Source organism: Canis lupus, chromosome 38 (genome assembly GCF_048164855.1).
Source record: "Canis lupus baileyi chromosome 38, mCanLup2.hap1, whole genome shotgun sequence".
Taxonomy (NCBI): domain Eukaryota; kingdom Metazoa; phylum Chordata; class Mammalia; order Carnivora; family Canidae; genus Canis; species Canis lupus.
Genome location: NC_132875.1, coordinates 18,951,289 through 18,969,681, shown reverse-complemented (window position 1 = coordinate 18,969,681; position 18,393 = coordinate 18,951,289). Strand labels below are relative to the sequence as shown.

The following is an 18,393-nucleotide window of genomic DNA, read 5'->3' as shown; positions in this document are numbered from 1 at the left end:
TCATTCCTTTGACTTCATTGACATACAGAGAAATATTCTCTTTATTCCTCTTCAGATTATATAGCTATCCTTACTTTGCTCCACTGCCTCCATCCATCCTTTAAATATTTGCTGACCTCCTGGATAGCTTTTTCTTTCCTTCCGCTCTTTTAATGTTATGCATTCTCTCTGCTCTATCTCAACCACTTTTGTGTCCACAGGTACTGTTAAAGAGAGGATTCCCATTATGTATCTGATAAACGAGTTCTAAACCTGAAGTTAAATGTGTCCATGATTTCACAATATAATCTTCAGTGCTTTGTGGTTAAGATACCCCTTCAAGAATGAAAATGCTGACTGTGGCAGGCAATATTCTAAGCTGACCCCTAAGATACCTTTCTCCTGGTGTAAACACCCTGTATGATTCCACTAACTTTTGATGTGACCTATAAATATGATATATTGTTTTCATAACTCATCATATTATGTTATGTGACACAAAAGGAGGTCATTTTAGGTCTGACCTAATCAAGTAAGATCTTTAAAAGTAAAATATTTTCTCTGGCTGTTCATACAGCAAAATGTCTGACAAACACTCTCATTGTCCTGGAAGAAGGCAATAATTATGTCATGAATTTTCTATGGGACCATGGTGAAGGGACTGCAGGTAGATTCTAAGAGCTGAGAGCAGATTTTGGTTGACAGATGAAAGGAAAGTAGGAGCCTCAGACATGTTACTACAAGGAACTGAATCCTGCCAACCACCTGAATGAGCTTGAAAGAAGATCCCAAATTCTAGATGAGAAGACAGCTTGATCAACATCTTGACTGCAGTCTGTGAGACCCTGAGGAGAGGTTCCAGATAAGTCATGCTTAGACTCCTGAACCAGAGAAACTGTGAGATAAAATGTGTTGATACAACTTCTTAAGTTGTGGTAATTTGTTACATAGCAATAGAAAATGAATAAACTAATGAATCTGTTCGGCTATCCTATACTATTCAACCAGTCTGTGTCTTCTTCTCTAGAGCAATCTGTCCAATATCATTTTCTTTAAAAAAAATATATATTTATTTAATATAAATATATTTATTTATATATTTATTTATATATATATTTATATATTGATTTATTTAAATAAATGTATTTATTTACACACAGAGAGAGAGGCAGAGACATAGGCAGAGAGAGAAGCAGGCTCCATGCAAGGAGCCTGATGTAGGACTAGATCCTGGGTCTCCAGGATCATGCCCTGGGCTGAAGGCAGACACTCACCCACTGAGCCACCCAGGTGTCCCGTCCAATATCATTTTCTGTAATGATGGAAAGTTCTATATATGAGCTATCTAATACAGTATTTCCAGCCACAAAAGTCTATTGAGCATTTGAAAAAAAGCTAGTAGGGATCCCTGGGTGGTGCAGTGGCTTAGCGCCTGCCTTTGGCTCAGGGCGCGATCCTGGAGACCCGGGATCGAATCCCACGTCGGGCTTCCAGTGCATGGAGCCTGCTTCTCCCTCTGCCTGTGTCTCTGCCTGTCTCTCTCTTTCTCTGTGTGACTATCATAAAATAAAAAAAAAAAAAAAGAAAAAAAGCTAGTAGAACTGAGCAATTAAGTTTTAAATTTTCTTTAGTTTTGAATAAATTTAAATAGCCCCCTATGGCTAATGACTACTCTATTGGAGAGACTAGTTAAGGTGCGATGCTGACATCCCATCCTTTCCTCACATGGTGAACATACATACTTTCCTTCCATCACTATTAGCATCAAAGAAGGGAGCTCCATTCTCAGGAATGTGGTGTGTCAAAGAACAAACAGATATCAAGGAAGATAGTAAAAAAGGAAGACTGGCATCCCATACCCTGCTTCTAATAGAACAGCTGAGCTGAGCTGATTTTTCTGTCCATTTGAGCAGAGAGAGTAAACAATGAAGGACTCATGATGTTAAAATGGGTAAGACATGCATCAGTAAAGCTCACATTCCTACATTTTGCCCCAGCAAGAAATTTACTTTGGCCCTAAGGAAAGGTAGCATATTATCGAAAGCCCACACAACAGAACTTGTCAGTAATAATATCCCTAAGAGTAGGAAGCTGCAGCGTGTACCAGACATCAACAACACCATGGTGTTGCTCTGAAGTGGAAAATGTCATTCAGAATAAACTGTTCTGTGATTGGGTAACTTTTTAACTAGGAGAGCATGTAAAGCAGGGCAAAAGTACAAATCAATAGGAAAGAAGTCAGCATTCCAATTAGTCTGGAGAGGGGGATGTTTGGTCATTTTTGTGGTATGAACAGTGTTGTTGCATTTATCTGTGCTCAGCCATGACTACAGAGGGGTCTTGTTTTTGTCTCACTCCATCACTGTCACGGAATGACCTTGTCTGATATTGGTGTTCTGTGAAATGGTTTTTTTCAGCAGAGGAATTCTATGGCCTTGCTGTTACTGCAAGGTCAGCTCTCAGTTGACAGCTGAGGGGCTACTTCTTTTCTTTCTCAAATGCAATAATTGGATAAAAATAAACCTTTGAGTTTGTGCATCACTGATTTCAGATGGGTCAATAAACTGATAATGTGCTGACAATACACATTTTTCATTTCTACATAGGCCTCTCACCCAAACTTCTGATTCATGCCCACAGCTGTGTCCTTCAAATCTTCAATTAGATGTCCCACTGCACTTCCAAATCAGCATGTCCAAAAATGTTCTCAGGATCTATGCCTCAAACCTATTTCTCTTCCTGAATTATCTGTCTCCGCTATAGGTACCAATTTATGTTAAGCAAGAATCTCATGTCACATTCTTTACAAAAAATCACTCAACCTATCACATTATTCATCAGTTCAGCCAATTTCAATTCCTATGGACTTTGTAATCTATCATACCTTTTTAGAACTAATTTTTATTCCATGGCTCATGGATAGGAAGAATCGATATTGTCAAGATGTCAGTTCTTCCCAACTTGATCTATAGATTCAATGCAATCTCAAACAAAATCCTAGCAAGTTATTTGTAGATATTAACAAACTGATTCTAAAGTTTATATGGAGAGCCAAAAGACTCAGAAGGAGTCCACTTAATCCTGAAGGAGAAGAATAGTTAGAGGACTGACAACATTCAACTTCAAGACATACCATAAAGACAGTGCACCACTTCAAGGTAGTGTGGTATTGGTGAAAGAACAGACAAATAGATCTTTGGAACACAATAGAAAGTCTAGAAATAGACATATAAGTATACTCAACTCTTCTTTGACAAATGAGCAAAAGCAATGCAATAGAGCAAAGACAGTCTCTTCAAGAAATGTGCTGGATCAACTAGATCTTCACATGCAATCATCATCATCTAAATACAAACCTTACACCCTTCAATTAACTAAAAGTGGATCAGCTACCTAAATGTAAATTGCAAAATTATAAAACACCCAGAAGATAATATTGGAGAAAACCTAGATAACTTTGAATATGGCAATGACTCTTTAGATACAATACCAAAATCTCAATTCATTAGAGAAATAATTGATAAGCTGGACTTCATTAAAATTAAAAACTTCTGATCTGTGAAAGATAATGTCAAGAGAATGAAAAGATAAGCTACAGACTATAAGAAAACATTTGCAAAAGACACATCTCTTATCTAAAATATATAAAACACTCTTAATATTCAACAATAAGAAAACAACACAGTTACTGAATGAGGCAGAGACCTTAATAGACATCTCACCAAAGAGATGTAGATGGAAAATAAGCAAAGGAAAAGATGCTTCACATAATATGTTATCAGAGAAATGCAAATTAAAACAACGGGATACTGTTGCTCACCTATTAGAATGGCCATAATCTGGAACACTGACAACACCAACAGCAAAGTGTTAAAACAAACAAACAAAAACCCAAAAGACTATTCTAGAGATCTATGCAGGAAGATGATATTTAAGTACATATCTGCATTTGTAAGAAGATACCACTGTCCCTTGGCTATTTAACCATGAAAAAAATTTAACTGAGGTAGAACTGACATACAACCTAATAGTTTTAGGTATACAACATAAAATTTTGATATTTGTATATATTGTAAAATTATCACAATAAGTCTTATTAATATCCATCACAATATATTTACAAAATATTTTTTTCTTGTGATAGTCTCTTGGCAACTTTTTTAATACACTATTTTTAATTATAGTCACTATGGTCTATATTACTTCCCAGGACTTACTTATTTCAGAACTGGAATTTATGCCTTTTGACTACCTTCACCTCTATTCTCCCACCCCCCACCTCTGGCAACCACCAATCTATTGTCTGTATTTATGAGACTTTTTGTTTTATTTTTAAAATTCCACATATAAACGAAATCATGCAGTATTTGTCTTTCTGTGACTTATTTCACAGAGCATAATCCCCTCAAGTTTCATCCGTGCTATCTTTTTTTTTTAATGGCTAGATAGTATTACATTATGTACATATACCACATTGCTTTATCCACTCCTCCACTGATGGTTTTTTCCACACTATTTACAATGTTTGAGAATACTTTTTAACACTTCCTTCCTCATCTAGTAAATGGAATTGTGGTGGCTATGAGCAGAGCTGTTCTATGGGCATGTGACCTGTGCTACAGTTGGTTTAACCCGCTGTTGTTGCGATGTTGAAATTTTGACTATTTTTAACAAAGCATCCAGCTTTTTAATTTCACACTGGGTCCCACAAATTATATAGCTATTCCTGGCTATAAGAATGGTTCTCACAGACGTCCAACCAGGGGAATCATAACTGAGCAAGGGCCTCAGTCATTGCACTCTGAAATCCACTGCCATGTTTTCTCTGAGGCCATGCTTCCTGGGGGCTGCTCCCAACCAGCACCAGAGTAGGGAAGGGATACAAAGCAAGGTCTATTCCTGGGACAGAGGGGATTCCAATGACTGCTGACTTTGGCTCCAGGGTTCCCTGACAGTCTTGACAAAGCTACTTTAGATTCTGCAGCAGTCCAGATCACCTCCACCCAGCCTTCAGTCCTCCCTCCCTTGAGCATATGTCAGATTGACATCGAAATCTGAAGACTTTCTTTTTCTGCATTCCTCAGTATTTTCTCTCATATAGGCATTTTCCCTGTGGGGAAACATCTTTGCACATTTGGTCCCCTTTTGGTGTCTGCTTTCTGGAGGATGTAGGCTAACAATGAGGATATAAATATCATCTTCACAGATTTGTTCTTGGCATTGTAATAAGACAATATGTGTACAATTAACACAGTGCCTTGCATACACAGGACATACATAAACATAACCATTAATAATAATTGCAGTTGTAGTAATAGTCATTTTAACATTTTCTTGGTTGAGTTCTACTTCTAGGACATTCCAATAAACTAGTCCTTCTAACTTTTCTCTTATTTTCCTCAAAGTTATGCTCCATAATAACTTCCAGGGTGATCTGTCTGAACAGACCACTTACCCATGTTACTGAGTGGCTTAGAAGCCATCACTAATTTTCATAGTTTCTATATTGCATGAAATTGTAACAGGGAATTTGGATTGTGCCTGATATTTTCATCTGACAGTCTACAGTCCATGATCCTTAATGTGCCCTAAAAGCCACCTCTTCCTGACCACAAATCATCTTGCTCCCATTTCTTGCCACTCTCAAATTGTTCTTCGGCAACATCTCCAGACTTCTTGCTCTTTAGCACATGCTTTCTCTAGACTCTCTAACTTTTCCTAAGGTTTGCTCTCTTATCGAATAAGTTCTAATTAACCTCTTAAGCCACAGCTCTAATAGTCAGCTTTTCTCTGTGGCCATAGTTCCTTCTCACACAACAAATCATATGAATACCATCTCCACCATTGCATTCAGTGTATTCTACTGTTTTCCTTTACATGTCCAGTTCTTTGACACAGGTGTCAGATCTTTGAGTTTATATTTTTAACATATCCATCATGTTTATATTTTCCTTGCCTGCCATAGACTCCATTTCAAAGTGTCATCTAACATCTTTGTTAGAGGAAAGAAGACACTAATGAATAAATCAAAATGCAATGCTCTTTCTGGTGTCATGAGTAAAAGTTTTAGAATTCCTTGCCTTTTGATTAAATGCTTAGTTTAACTAGAAAGGCATCTAGTTTTACATTTGTTCAATTTTATACATACAAATTTTAATGAGTTTTGGTATCTTGAAGCATAAAATATTATAAAATTATACTTTGAGATAACACGAAATCAGAACACATCTCCCCCTTTAAAAAAACTTCCTACTTTTCCAATGACTCATATTTCTAAGCTATTTAGTGTCATTTTATTTTTTTGAAATTTCAAAATTTTTGCTTTATGGTTGATTAAGTTAATCTATTTCTATATGTATTTCTACCTTCGCATTTAATTTGCATGGCATGAACATGAATATGTAACAAAGAATCACCAGAATAAGCCTCATTTGTATTATCATTATTTTTATAATGGCATTTTTCTTTTGAGACCAGATGTACTAGGGGTAATGTTTTAACATTGCTGAACAAAGTTCACAGGATAACATGAGTCCATTAAAACCAATATTTCTCAGAATGAAGATAATTCAGCTCACACTAGTTTATTTTTAGTCTTAACAGAAATTGCTGATCATCAAATGTAACTATTTTTTATTCATATAAATATTTATTGCATATTTATCATTCATTTTCATAGAAACATTCTAGGAAGAGTTGCCAAATGACAAAAAAAAAAAAAAAAGGAAAAACAAAAAACTAAGCATGAATTCTTATAAAATAGGAGAATACATCTACAACCTGTGACCCCTAATTTTTTCCAGACAGTTTGAAAAGTTTTAGGGCCCTAACTAATGTTTCTTAGTAAAACAGCATCAAAGTAGAGGAAATAATCTCTGTAAACTGTAAGTTTCGGGAAATATATAATGTCCATAACAATGATGATAAGATACTGTCATGTGAATGCCTTATTTTCTAAGTATAGAGCACCCCAAGGCTTCATCTTTGCTCTACCATTATTTGCTTTCCCATGAATGATTGATTTGTACTGATATATTGGTTTATATTCGTCATTTAGTTCATCATCTGATCAAAAGCACTTAGTTTGGAAGATGTTTTGGAAAGGGAAAATGTCAGTCTAGACCATACATTAGAAGGAATATAATTAATTCCTAAGGATCAAAATTTTATCTTGTGTATATTACCTGAATAGCAGCTAGATAAATAACCATACTAAAATTATTTTTTGAGATTAGCCTCTTTTTCCAGAAAAGAGTGAGTTAATTCAAAATCACCTAAAATATAATCATGATTCATTTCTTATCTGTGCCTTTATAAGATAAGCAAAAGTCCTTTTTTTTTTCTGAATGGATCTATCTATGCAAATTTTATATATTCCCTGAGCCCCAAATGACCTAAATATTAAGACTGAGAATTTGCCTGCTCTAAACTCTGATGCTATGTGATCATGCGTAGCATTTACAAAACCCAGCATTTTCACAGACTTTTTTTAGATATATATTCTATTCTAGAAAAGAAAAATGTTGCTCATCTAACGGATTTTTTGAGTGACTAGGAAGGTTGTATTTCTGGGCAATCATTTTTACACATTATATTTCAAATAAAACTATAAGTTTCTATATGGCAATGATGATATATTTATAGCTTTGAAAACTCTCCAGCTTCTAGCCAAGACCTAGCTAAAAACAAAACAAACAGGGAAGCCTGAGTGGCTTAGTGGTTGAACGGCTGCCTTCCGCTCAGGGCATGATCCCAGGATCTGCATTGAGTCCCACATCAGGCTCCTTGCAGGGAGTCTGCTTCTCCCTCTGCCTGTGTCTCTGCCTCTCTCTCTCTGTCTCTCATGAATAAATAAAATCTTAAAATACAAACAAAACAAAACAAAACAAAACAAAACCCAGAAAACTCCAATTAGTTCTTGTGGACCAACACTAAAATAATAAAAGAAAACCACTTTTAATGTTACTACATTATTCAAGGTGTTCAATGTAAACATATCAATGTATATTTAAATCCCAATGTACATTGAAACCATATGATTTTTTTAAGACTTTATTTATTTATTCATGAGAGACACAGAGAGTCAGAGATGCAGGCAGAGGGAGAAGCAGGCTCCATGCGGGAGCCTGATGTGGGACTCGATCCCAGGTCTTCAGGATCACACCCTGGGCCAAAGGTGGGGCTAAACCACTGAGCCACCAGGGCTGCCCTGATTTTTGTATTTTTTAAATAAAATGTACATAATATACACAATGTGTTCTAAGCCAAAAGATAAGGTATTAACTATTTATACATTAAAATAATCCTATGTTATCATATACATTAAAATAGAATAAATAATCCTATGTTATCATAAATATCTATAAATATCATAAAATTAGGAGTGGTTCTTTTCCAAATCTCATAAAGGGTCCTCGTATTAAATTTTTGGTATATATATAATCTCACTGAATACTTTCAGGAGAAATATGTAATTTATATATATGAATAAATATTTATGAATATATGTTCTCCATGCTAGAGTGAACAGCAAAAGTTTATGCCCAACATGATTTGGCCTGTCAGAAACCTCAAGGAATATCGAATTAAGTTTCCATAAAAAGGAAAGTGTTTTGATAGCTTATAGTCGTCATTTTTTAAACTCATAAAATAATACAGAATTCTTCACCTCATGTAGTCAGTGCTATTACTGCCAACTATTTCAAAAATTATTGAACATAAGATCATACCTGATATATGATTTAAATGTTAATTGTCAATAAAGTTGTCAAATATTTCTTGTTTTGAGCATCAGGAATGTTTGCTTTAAGATACACAATACTTTTTACTTCAAAAAATATTTTAGACAATCAGTGCTACTGTTATCAAGAGCTATTGATTAAAAAGTATAATAAACATAATTCTCTATTTGAGGATTCAAATATCCAAAACATTCTACATATATTACATACACTACTGAAAAAAATGAATTTCTTACCTTTCCTTCCACCATGTGCTGAACCAAAACTTAATTATTGGTGCAAGATTTCTAAAATAGAAAATAAGGGGGGAAATCAATAATAATCTGGTGAAATTGAAATCAAAATGTACTCTAAGCTGTAAACAAGTTTTGCACATAATAATCGACCATCATTAACAGTAATATTTCCAATCCAATGCATTATTTTTCCTTCAATTTCTTTCCAACTATCCAAGACTCTGATATGTATAAAGAATAGAGACTTTAAATGTGCAATTCTATGAGATTCTATAATAAATGTTTGGCATAACCTACCACTCAGGTAAGTTTTGAACAGTAAGGTTATGGACTTGTCATTAAATTCATGATCAAAGATATTTTGTAAGCATAAAATGATATATATATATATACTCTATAAATACAGTAACTATAGTAAATAAATATAAATATAGTATACATATACTATATAAATAGCATATACACACACATACATACATAGACCAGTTTTGCTTTAGATAATAACCATCTAAATAATTCAAAATCTTTTTCATAATAAACTAGCAAATCTGCAACAGGATTCAAAAATATGTATCTCAAGTCCCAATCCAGAAGTTTAAAGGAATCCAGAAACATAAAATAAGATTTGTAATGTTTTTCTCCCAGGGTTCTCTAACAGTTCAGACAGAAAGCTGAATAAGAATTAGGGGAGAGATTGATAGCCCAAAGGGATTAGAGCCTAAGAGGAGCAGAGTTGAGGTTCATGAGTTGAGAAAAAATATGTTAATGGCTTGATGATCTTCCTACCCAGGCTTTCAGCTTAGACTCCAGCAAACAGTGCTATAGCTAGAGGGTTAACCAAAATCAGACATGTCCACACAGGAAGTCCAACTTTTAATCATTTCAATATAATTGGATTTAAAGTGATTCCGTTTTATCAGAATAAGAAATAAATCTTTTCTTGATGGAGATAACACCATTCCACACCTCCATTTATTCATAAAAGTTGGCATTTAATTAAAAAGAATATGATGCATATATGCAAACAAGGTAAGATTATACAAACATAAGAGAAATAACAGAGAATAGAAATGGATTCAATTGAGAAGCCAAAAAATGATGCATTTAAATACAAACTTTAAAATAGTTATGCCGGGGCAGCAGTTAAGCGCCGCCTTCCACCCAGGGCCTGATCCTGGAGACCCAGGATCGAGTCCCACCTCAGGCTCCCTGCATGGATCCTGCTTCTCCCTCTGCCTGTGTCTCTGCCTCTGTCTCTGTCTCTCTGTCTCTCGTGAATAAATAAATAAACTCTTTAAAAAAATAAAATAGTTATGTCTACTATAAAAAAGACAGTATTGTAATCGAGATTAAAGAAAGGAAAGCAAACCAATTTGCAGAAAAATAGAACTACAAATAGGGGAACTGAAAAACACAATAACTGAAATTAATGGCTCAGTGGGTGTGTTTAACAGCCAACTAGACACAGTTAAATAAAATTGTTAAGCTGGTAATTAGGTAGAAGAACATAACCAGAATGACCTACAGAGAGACAAAAATAATATTTTAAAAAAATGTAAAAGTGAAAATAAGAGGTCAAGGGATACTGCAAGCGTCTCAGAAAGAATTGTAGTGCCTGATGGAGAAGAGTGAAGTGGGACATAAGCAGTATTTGAAAAGATGTCTTCTAATTTTCCAAAACTGATACAGGAAATCAAACAACAGAAAATCCAATGACTATTTTGAAGCAGAAAATCTACAACCTTGAGATTTACAAACAATATCTGCCTTCTGGGTCCTCCTCGAATAGATGCTTTCATGATGCAAATAGAGTGCAAAACCCCAAGCGCTGTTCATGAGGTGGTGTGGGGCTTTGGAGTTAGACTACAAAGTAGTCAAAGACTGGTGGCATCCTTTTCTGTCTACCTATTTAATATATTTATGTGAACTTAATGTGTTCAGTATTCATCTTTGAGAAGATTCTGTGGTCCTTTCTCTTCATTTTGACTTTGAAAAGTATCAAAATCAGTCCTATGGACTAAAGTGGCTCTGTAAGGTGCCCATACAGCTGTGAAGGACAAGTCTAAATAGAATTTTTTTTTTAAGATTTTATTTATTTATTCATGAGAGACACAGAGAGAGAGAGAGAGGCAGAGACACAGATAGAGGGAGAAACAGGTTCCACGCATGGAGCCCGATGAGGGACTCAATCCCAGGACCCCAGGATCACACCCTGGGCCAAAGGCAGGCACCAAACCACCGAGCCACCCAGGGATCCCCTAGAAATCTTAATGAAAAAGATAGAGGAAACACTTGGTACCTGTATTAGTATTTTTATTGCTCAGACAAAATTACCGTCTTAAAATAATGCACATTTATCACCTCAGTTCCTGTGGGTGAGCAGTCTGTCCAGTTTAACTGGATTCTCTCTGCTCTGAGGGCTTTAGTGGCTACAATCAAGGCATCAGTCTGTTGCATTCTTATGAGACACTAGAGAAAGATGGACTTCTAATCTTGTTCAGATTGGCGGAGTTCATTTCTGTGGGTGTAGAAGCCAGGTCCCTATAGGCATACAAGCTGTGGATCATGGACTGCTCTCAGCTACTTATGCTGCCGTCCCATCTTTGCCAGGTGGACCTCTCCATCTCAGCAGTGAAAAACTTCCTTGTGTTGGAAGCTTCTTACACTTCAAATCTTTTGTGATTTCCTTTTCTGTACCCAGCAAGGGAAAATTTATGGCTTTTCAACAGTTCCTGTGAATTAGTTTATCTAGATTATCTTCCCAAATCATCTGTGGGATATAACATAACCTAATCACATGACTAATATCCCATCATACTCATATCCCTGGAATTTAAAAGGGAATATGGAATCTTGAGGGTTGTCTTAGAATTCTACCTAACAGAGTGTAGAAATGCTTTTACTAATAGCATTTTACACTTAATAGAACCCCAACCTAACTGAGAGATGCCTGTCCACACATTCCTGATGGCACTGAACAAAGCACCTAAAACAGTGATTTAGTCAGCCCCTGACTGAGCATCCCGCCTGGATCTCAACATTCTCCACTCAGCCCAGAAAGCAACCTAGCCCGATGGGCAAGACTATTTGAAATCACTTTATAGGGATTCTAGCTTTTAGATATCACTCTAAATTCTCTTTCTTGGATAACAAGTGACAAATGGCAAGGTAATGGGAGCAATGGTTCTTTGAACTTAGGCAAGTAACCCTGGGTTCACTACAAACATTAGGATAAAAGGAAACCGAAAAAAGGATGTATGATCGTATCATAATGACCTGAAGAGAAAAAAACAAAAAACTAAAATTGGCACTTGTTTATATCTACAGGCTGAGGAACTCTGAGACACCTGTAACACCTGCCCAACACTGGCTACACATGGAATTGACAGCATGTAATGTGGGACAGAGAAACTGGCAGGACAGAGCATCCCTTCACTTTTCAAATATATGCCAAGTTAAAGGGTAGAGTGGGAAAAAGGAAAAATGAAGGGGGAGAAGATTCTAATAGACGCTCACCCCAAAACCACATTTTCTTTAGAAATACGTTATATCATAGTGCTTTTAGCTGCAATTCCCATAAAATATATTTTGAGACACATTTTTCTTTTTGATTTTAACTCAGATTATAACATTGGGCACATTTCTGAAGTAGAGGTGTGGTATACACACTGATGTATACTAATCTTGTTTAAATCCAATAATATTAAATATCATTTCTGTCTAGAAATTATTGCTGGCTTTCATATAAATTATATTAAGCCCTTATACCTTAAATAAGTGCTTCCATTTTTAAAATATATCATGTTTGACTTTTCCCAACCAATCTTTATTGCCTGAATTTCTGGAGTACTGAAAGCAGTGCCTTTCATAACTTGGAATATAGAATAATATGTAAGCTTCACTTGGAAAACAAGCATGCTATTCTATTTTGATTCATAAACATGTTCAATGTCATGACATTAAGAATGGGAAATTCATGGTTATGTTTTTTTTTTTTTGGTTATGGTTGATTAAAAAATTATTTTCATACACTGGGATTTAGAAACAGAATCTACTTTTTGTAATGTCTAAGATTCCAAATTTGATTATTATTTTTCTGCAGCATGGCATGTGGATCAAGCTTTCATCTGATTTATTGGACATCAGATCCAATAGACAATATAGTGATATCACTTGTCTCATTCTATCAAACTAAACATTACACTGAACAGAATCTGCACATAAGAATATTTTATTACAGTGACTAACTGAAATCTGTTTTAATAGAAGCAAAAATGCCAGTTGGTATATGTTGGTGGCATCAATTATAATACTTTACAGAAACACAGTTTAGTAGTTTGGAGGGAAAAAAAAATCAATGACATGCAAGAAAAATATTCCACCAATTTCCTAATTATTCAAATTGCAATCTTTGAAGCTGGATTTCAAACAGCATAATCATCAGATGTTTTATGCATGGCTATTGAATGTTATGAGGTACACTGGAATAGTTAATCATAAAAGTTAAAGATGTTTTATAGCAAAGTCAGTACACATTAAGACATATAAATCACAAAATATCTTATGTGTGTGTTGTGAAAGCACCCAATAAATTATCACAGTAGTTTATGAGAAACCAAAGGACCCCTGAAGAGAGTCTATTGCTGACTAGTAACAATATCTGAATTTTGTAAAAGAAATCACAAAAGATAAAACATGAAATAACGTACAAAAAAATAACTTCAGGAACAAAAAAGAGAAGTGCTTTACTGCTTTTTGAGTCTTTTGTCTTTGGTATCCTTGACAAAGCCAAGAACTGCCCTGAGATAAAAAGAAACATGATATAAAAGAAGATGAACTCCAGGTCAAGGCTAAAAGTTTTTAGAAAAGTTAAGAGATATGATAACATGCACATACAAAAATATATTTATGTCAAGAAAATCCAAAAGATAAAAAAAGTCCATAAAATAAATATTTCTAAACCCCTAACCTACCCTAAAATTTGCTCAACAGAATAATATATCACAACACTTAAGTGTCAAACAATTTAAGTAGAAATATTTGAAAAATATCGTTTTGAATTTTGAAGATTGATACTCTTAAAGTGTTATGTGTTATTTAATATTAGTTGTGAATTATATTGACATTAGGCTAATGATACAGAGAAATTTTAGTTGGCTTAATTGCCAAAGTAAGGAAGACAATGACTGTCCTTTTAACTATTTCCATTAGGTTATAGATCCTTTACCTCTTTGCTTAGGTTTATTCCTAGGTATCTTATACTTTTGGGTGCAATTGTAAATGGGATTGACTCCTTAATTTCTCTTTCTTCAGTCTCATTGTTAGTGTATAGAAATGCCATTGATTTCTGGGCATTGATTTTGTATCCTGCCACGCTACCAAATTGCTGTATGAGTTCCAGCAATCTTCGGGGGGGGGGGGGGAGGCTTTTGGGTTTTCTATGTAGAGTATCATGTCATCGGCGAAGAGGGAAAGTTTGACTTCTTCTTTGTCAATTTGAATGCCTTTAATGTCTTTTTGTTGTCTGATTGCTGAGGCTAGGACTTCCAGTACTATGTTGAATAGCAGTGGTGAGATTGGACATTTCTGTATTGTTCCTGATCTTAGGGGAAAGGCTCCCAGTGCTTCCCCATTGAGAATGATATTTGCTGTGGGCTTTTCCTAGATGGCTTTTAAGATGTCGAGGAATGCTCCCTCTATCCCTACACTCTGAAGAGTTTTGATCATGAATGGAGGCTGTATTTTGTCAAATGCTTTCTCTGCATCTAATGAGAGGATCATATGGTTCTTGGTTTTTCTCTTGCTGATATGATGAATCACATTGATTGTTTTACGAGTGTTGAACCAGGCTTGTGTCCCGGGGATAAATCCTACCTGGTCATGGTGAATAATTTTCTTAATGTATTGTTGGATCCTATTGGCTAGTACCTTGTTGAGAATTTTTGCATCCATGTTCATCAGGGATATTGGTCTGTAATTCTCCTTTTTGGTGGGGTCTTTGTCTGGTTTTGGAATTAAGGTGATGCTGGCCTCATAGAACGAATTTGGAAGTACTCCATCTCTTTCTATCTTTCCAAACAGCTTTAGGAGAATAGGTATGGTTTCCTCTTTAAACGTTTGATAGAATTCCCCTGGGAAGCCATCTGGCCCTGGACTCTTGTGTCTTGGGAGGTTTTTGATGACGGCTTCAATTTCCTCCCTGGTTATTGGCCTGTTCACGTTTTCTATTTCTTCCTGTTCCAGTTTTGGTAGTTTGTGGCTTTCCAGGAATGCGTCCATTTCTTCTAGATTGCCTAATTTATTGGCGTATAGCTGCTCATAATATGTTTTTAAAATCGTTTGTATTTCCTTGGTGTTGGTAGTGATCTCTCCTTTCTCATTCATGATTTTATTAATTTGAGTCTTCTCTCTCTTCTTTTTAATAAGGCTGGCTAATGGTTTATCTATCTAATTAATTCTCTCAAAGAACCAACTCCTGGTTCTGTTGATCTGTTCCACAGTTCTTCTGGTCTCGATTTCGTTGAGTTCTGCTTGAATCTTTATTAACTCTCTTCTTCTGCTGGGCGTGAGGTCAATCTGCTGTTTTTTCTCTAGCTCCTTTATGTGTAAGGTTAGCTTTTGTATTTGAGTTCTTTCCAGTTTTTGAATGGATGCTTGTATTGCGATGTATTTCCCCCCTCAGGACTGCTTGGCTGCACCCCAAAGATTTTGAACGGTTGTATCTTCATTCTCATTAGTTTCCATGAATCTTTTTAATTCTTCCTTAATTTCCTGGTTGACCCTTTCATCTTTTAGCAGGATGGTCCTTAACCTCCACATGTTTGAGGTCCTTCCAAACTTCTTGTGATTTAGTTCTAATTTCAAGGCATTATGGTCTGATAATATGCAGGGGATGATCCCAATCTTTTGGTATTGGTTCAGACCCGATTTGTGACCCAGTATGTGGTCTATTCTGGCGAAAGTTCCATGTGCACTTGAGAAGAATGTGTATTCAGTTGAGTTTGGATGTAAAGTTCTGTAGATATCTGTGAAATCCATCTGGTCCAGTGTATCATTTAAAGCTCTCGTTTCTTTAGAGATGTTGTGCTTATAAGACCTATCGAGTATAGAAAGAACTAGATTGAAGTCACCAAGTATAAGTGTATTATTATCTAAGTATTTCTTCACTTTGGTTATTAATTGATTGATATATTTGGTGGCTCCCACATTCGGGGCATATATATTGAGGATTGTTAAGTCCTCTTGTTGGGTAGATCCTTTAAGTATGAGATAGTGTCCCTCTTCATCTCTCACTACAGTCTTTGGGGTAAATTTTAGTTTATCTGATATAAGGATGGCTACCCCTGCTTTCTTTTGAGGACCATTCGAATGGTAAATGGTTCTCCAACCTTTTATTTTCAGGCTGTAGGTGTCCTTCTGTCTAAAATGAGTCTCTTGTAGACAGCAAATAGGTGGGTCCTGCTTTTTTATCCAGTCTGAAACCCTGCGCCTTTTGATGGGGTCATTAAGCCCGTTCACGTTCAGAGTTACTATCGAAAGGTATGGGTTTAGTGTCACCATCATATCTATGCAGTCCTTGTTTTTGTGGATTGTTCCACTTAACTTCTTCTTAAAGGGGAATTTTAAGAGTCCCCCTTAAAATTTCTTGCAGAGCTGGTTTGGAGGTCACATATTCTTTCAGTTGCTGCCTGTCTTGGAAGCTCTTTATCTCTCCTTCCATTTTGAATGAGAGCCTTGCTGGATAAAAAGTATTCTTGGTTGCATGTTCTTCTCATTTAGGACCATGAATATATCCTGCCAGCCCTTTCTGGCCTGCCAGGTCTCCGTGGAGAGGTCTGCTGTTACCCTAATACTCCTCCCCATAAAAGTCAGGGCTTTCTTGTCTCTTGCTGCTTTAAGGATCTTCTCTTTATCTTTGGAATTTGCAAGCTTCACTATTAAATGTCGAGGTGTTGAACGGTTTTTACTGATTTTAGAGGGGGATCTCTCTATTTCCTGGATCTGAATGCCTGTTTCCCTTCCCAGATTAGGAAAGTTTTCAGCTAGGATTTGTTCAAATACATATTCTGGCCCTCTGGCCCTTTCGGCGCCCTCCGGAACCCCAATTAAACGTAAGGTTTTTTTCCTCAGGCTGTCATTTATTTCCCTTAATCTATCTTCATGGTCTTTTGTTTGTCTCTTTTTTCCTCAGCTTCCCTCTTTGCTATCAACTTGTCTTCTATGTCACTCACTCGTTCTTCCACCTCGTTAACCCTCGTCGTTAGGACTTCTAGTTTGGATTGCATCTCATTCAATTGATTTTTAATTTCTGCCTGATTAGCTCTAAATTCTGTAGTCATGAAGTCTCTTGAGTCCTTTATGCTTTTTTCTAGAGCCACCAGTAGCTGTATAATAGTGCTTCTGAATTGGCTTTCTGACATTGAATTGTAATCCAGATTTTGTAACTCTGTGGGAGAGAGGACTGTTTCTGATTCTTTCTTTTGAGGTGAGGTTTTCCTTCTAGTCATTTTGCTCAGTGCAGAGTGGCCAAAAGCAAGTTGTATTGGGAAAAGGAGAAAAAGAGAGGAGAGAAAGAAGGAAAGAAAAAAGAAAAAAGGAAAAAACAAAAGAGAAAAAAAGAGAAAGAAAAAGAAAGAAAGGAAGAAAAAAGGGGTGGGGGAAGCAAACAAATCAAAAAGAAAAAAAAAAAAACAAAAAAACACGGGGGAGTACCTTCTGATTCTGTGTACTTTAAGTCCCTTGACTTCCCCTGGACCTTGTCCGTCTCGCTGGTGTTCTGGGGGAGGGGCCTGTTGTGCTGATTTTCAGGTGTTAGCAGTTGGGGGAGCTCCTGCTTCTCCGGGACGGGGCTCTCCTGTCCTGGGGACACTCGCCCCGGCCTCAGCCCGGCTCCTCGCGGGGCCCCTCCCCCTTGGAGGCCTTTTGTTCCTTTATTTCTTTTTCCCCGTCTTCCTACCTTGATAGAAGCGCGAACTCTTCTCACTGCAACATTCCAGCTGGTCTCTCTTTAAATCTCAGGCCGAATTCGTAGACTTTCAGGATGATTTGAAGGTTATCTAGGTAATTTGGTGGGGACAGGTGACTTGGGGACCCTACTCTCCCCCCGTCTTGCCCCTCCCCTCTCTTTGCAGCCTGCTTTTTGTTTATGTATTTCAAATGACAACTGTCTAGAAAAGAATTTCAATAGAGCATAGATTTTTAAATAACTCTAAATTTCCTCTCAGTCAGTATCTATGATCCATAGTTAATTGAGAAGCTACAAAGATTTAAAGTCATTCATAAAATGGTACCATAGATTATCAAATCAATAACCTACATGGTATCCTTGATTTTACACTTCCTGACTTTCTTGTTCTTCTCTCTTCATAAAAGGGAAACTATTAATAACCCACTCCCCCCTCAATTAGACAGAAGAAAACAATCACCTTATAATTATA

At 36.2% G+C, this 18,393-nt stretch overlaps 1 long non-coding RNA gene across 2 annotated transcripts in view; it reads right to left on the bottom strand.

Moving 5' to 3' along the window:
• LOC140626728 (uncharacterized) overlaps positions 1-17,890 on the bottom strand; it is a 68,037-nt gene extending 50,147 nt beyond the window's left edge. For both annotated transcript variants that reach the window (XR_012025776.1, XR_012025775.1), the window contains exons 1-2: positions 17,669-17,890; positions 8,957-9,007 (exon numbers count right to left, since the gene is read on the bottom strand). This is a non-coding gene — a long non-coding RNA (uncharacterized lncRNA). The remainder of the gene's footprint in view (positions 1-8,956; positions 9,008-17,668) is intronic.
• Positions 17,891-18,393: the final 503 nt, after the last annotated feature.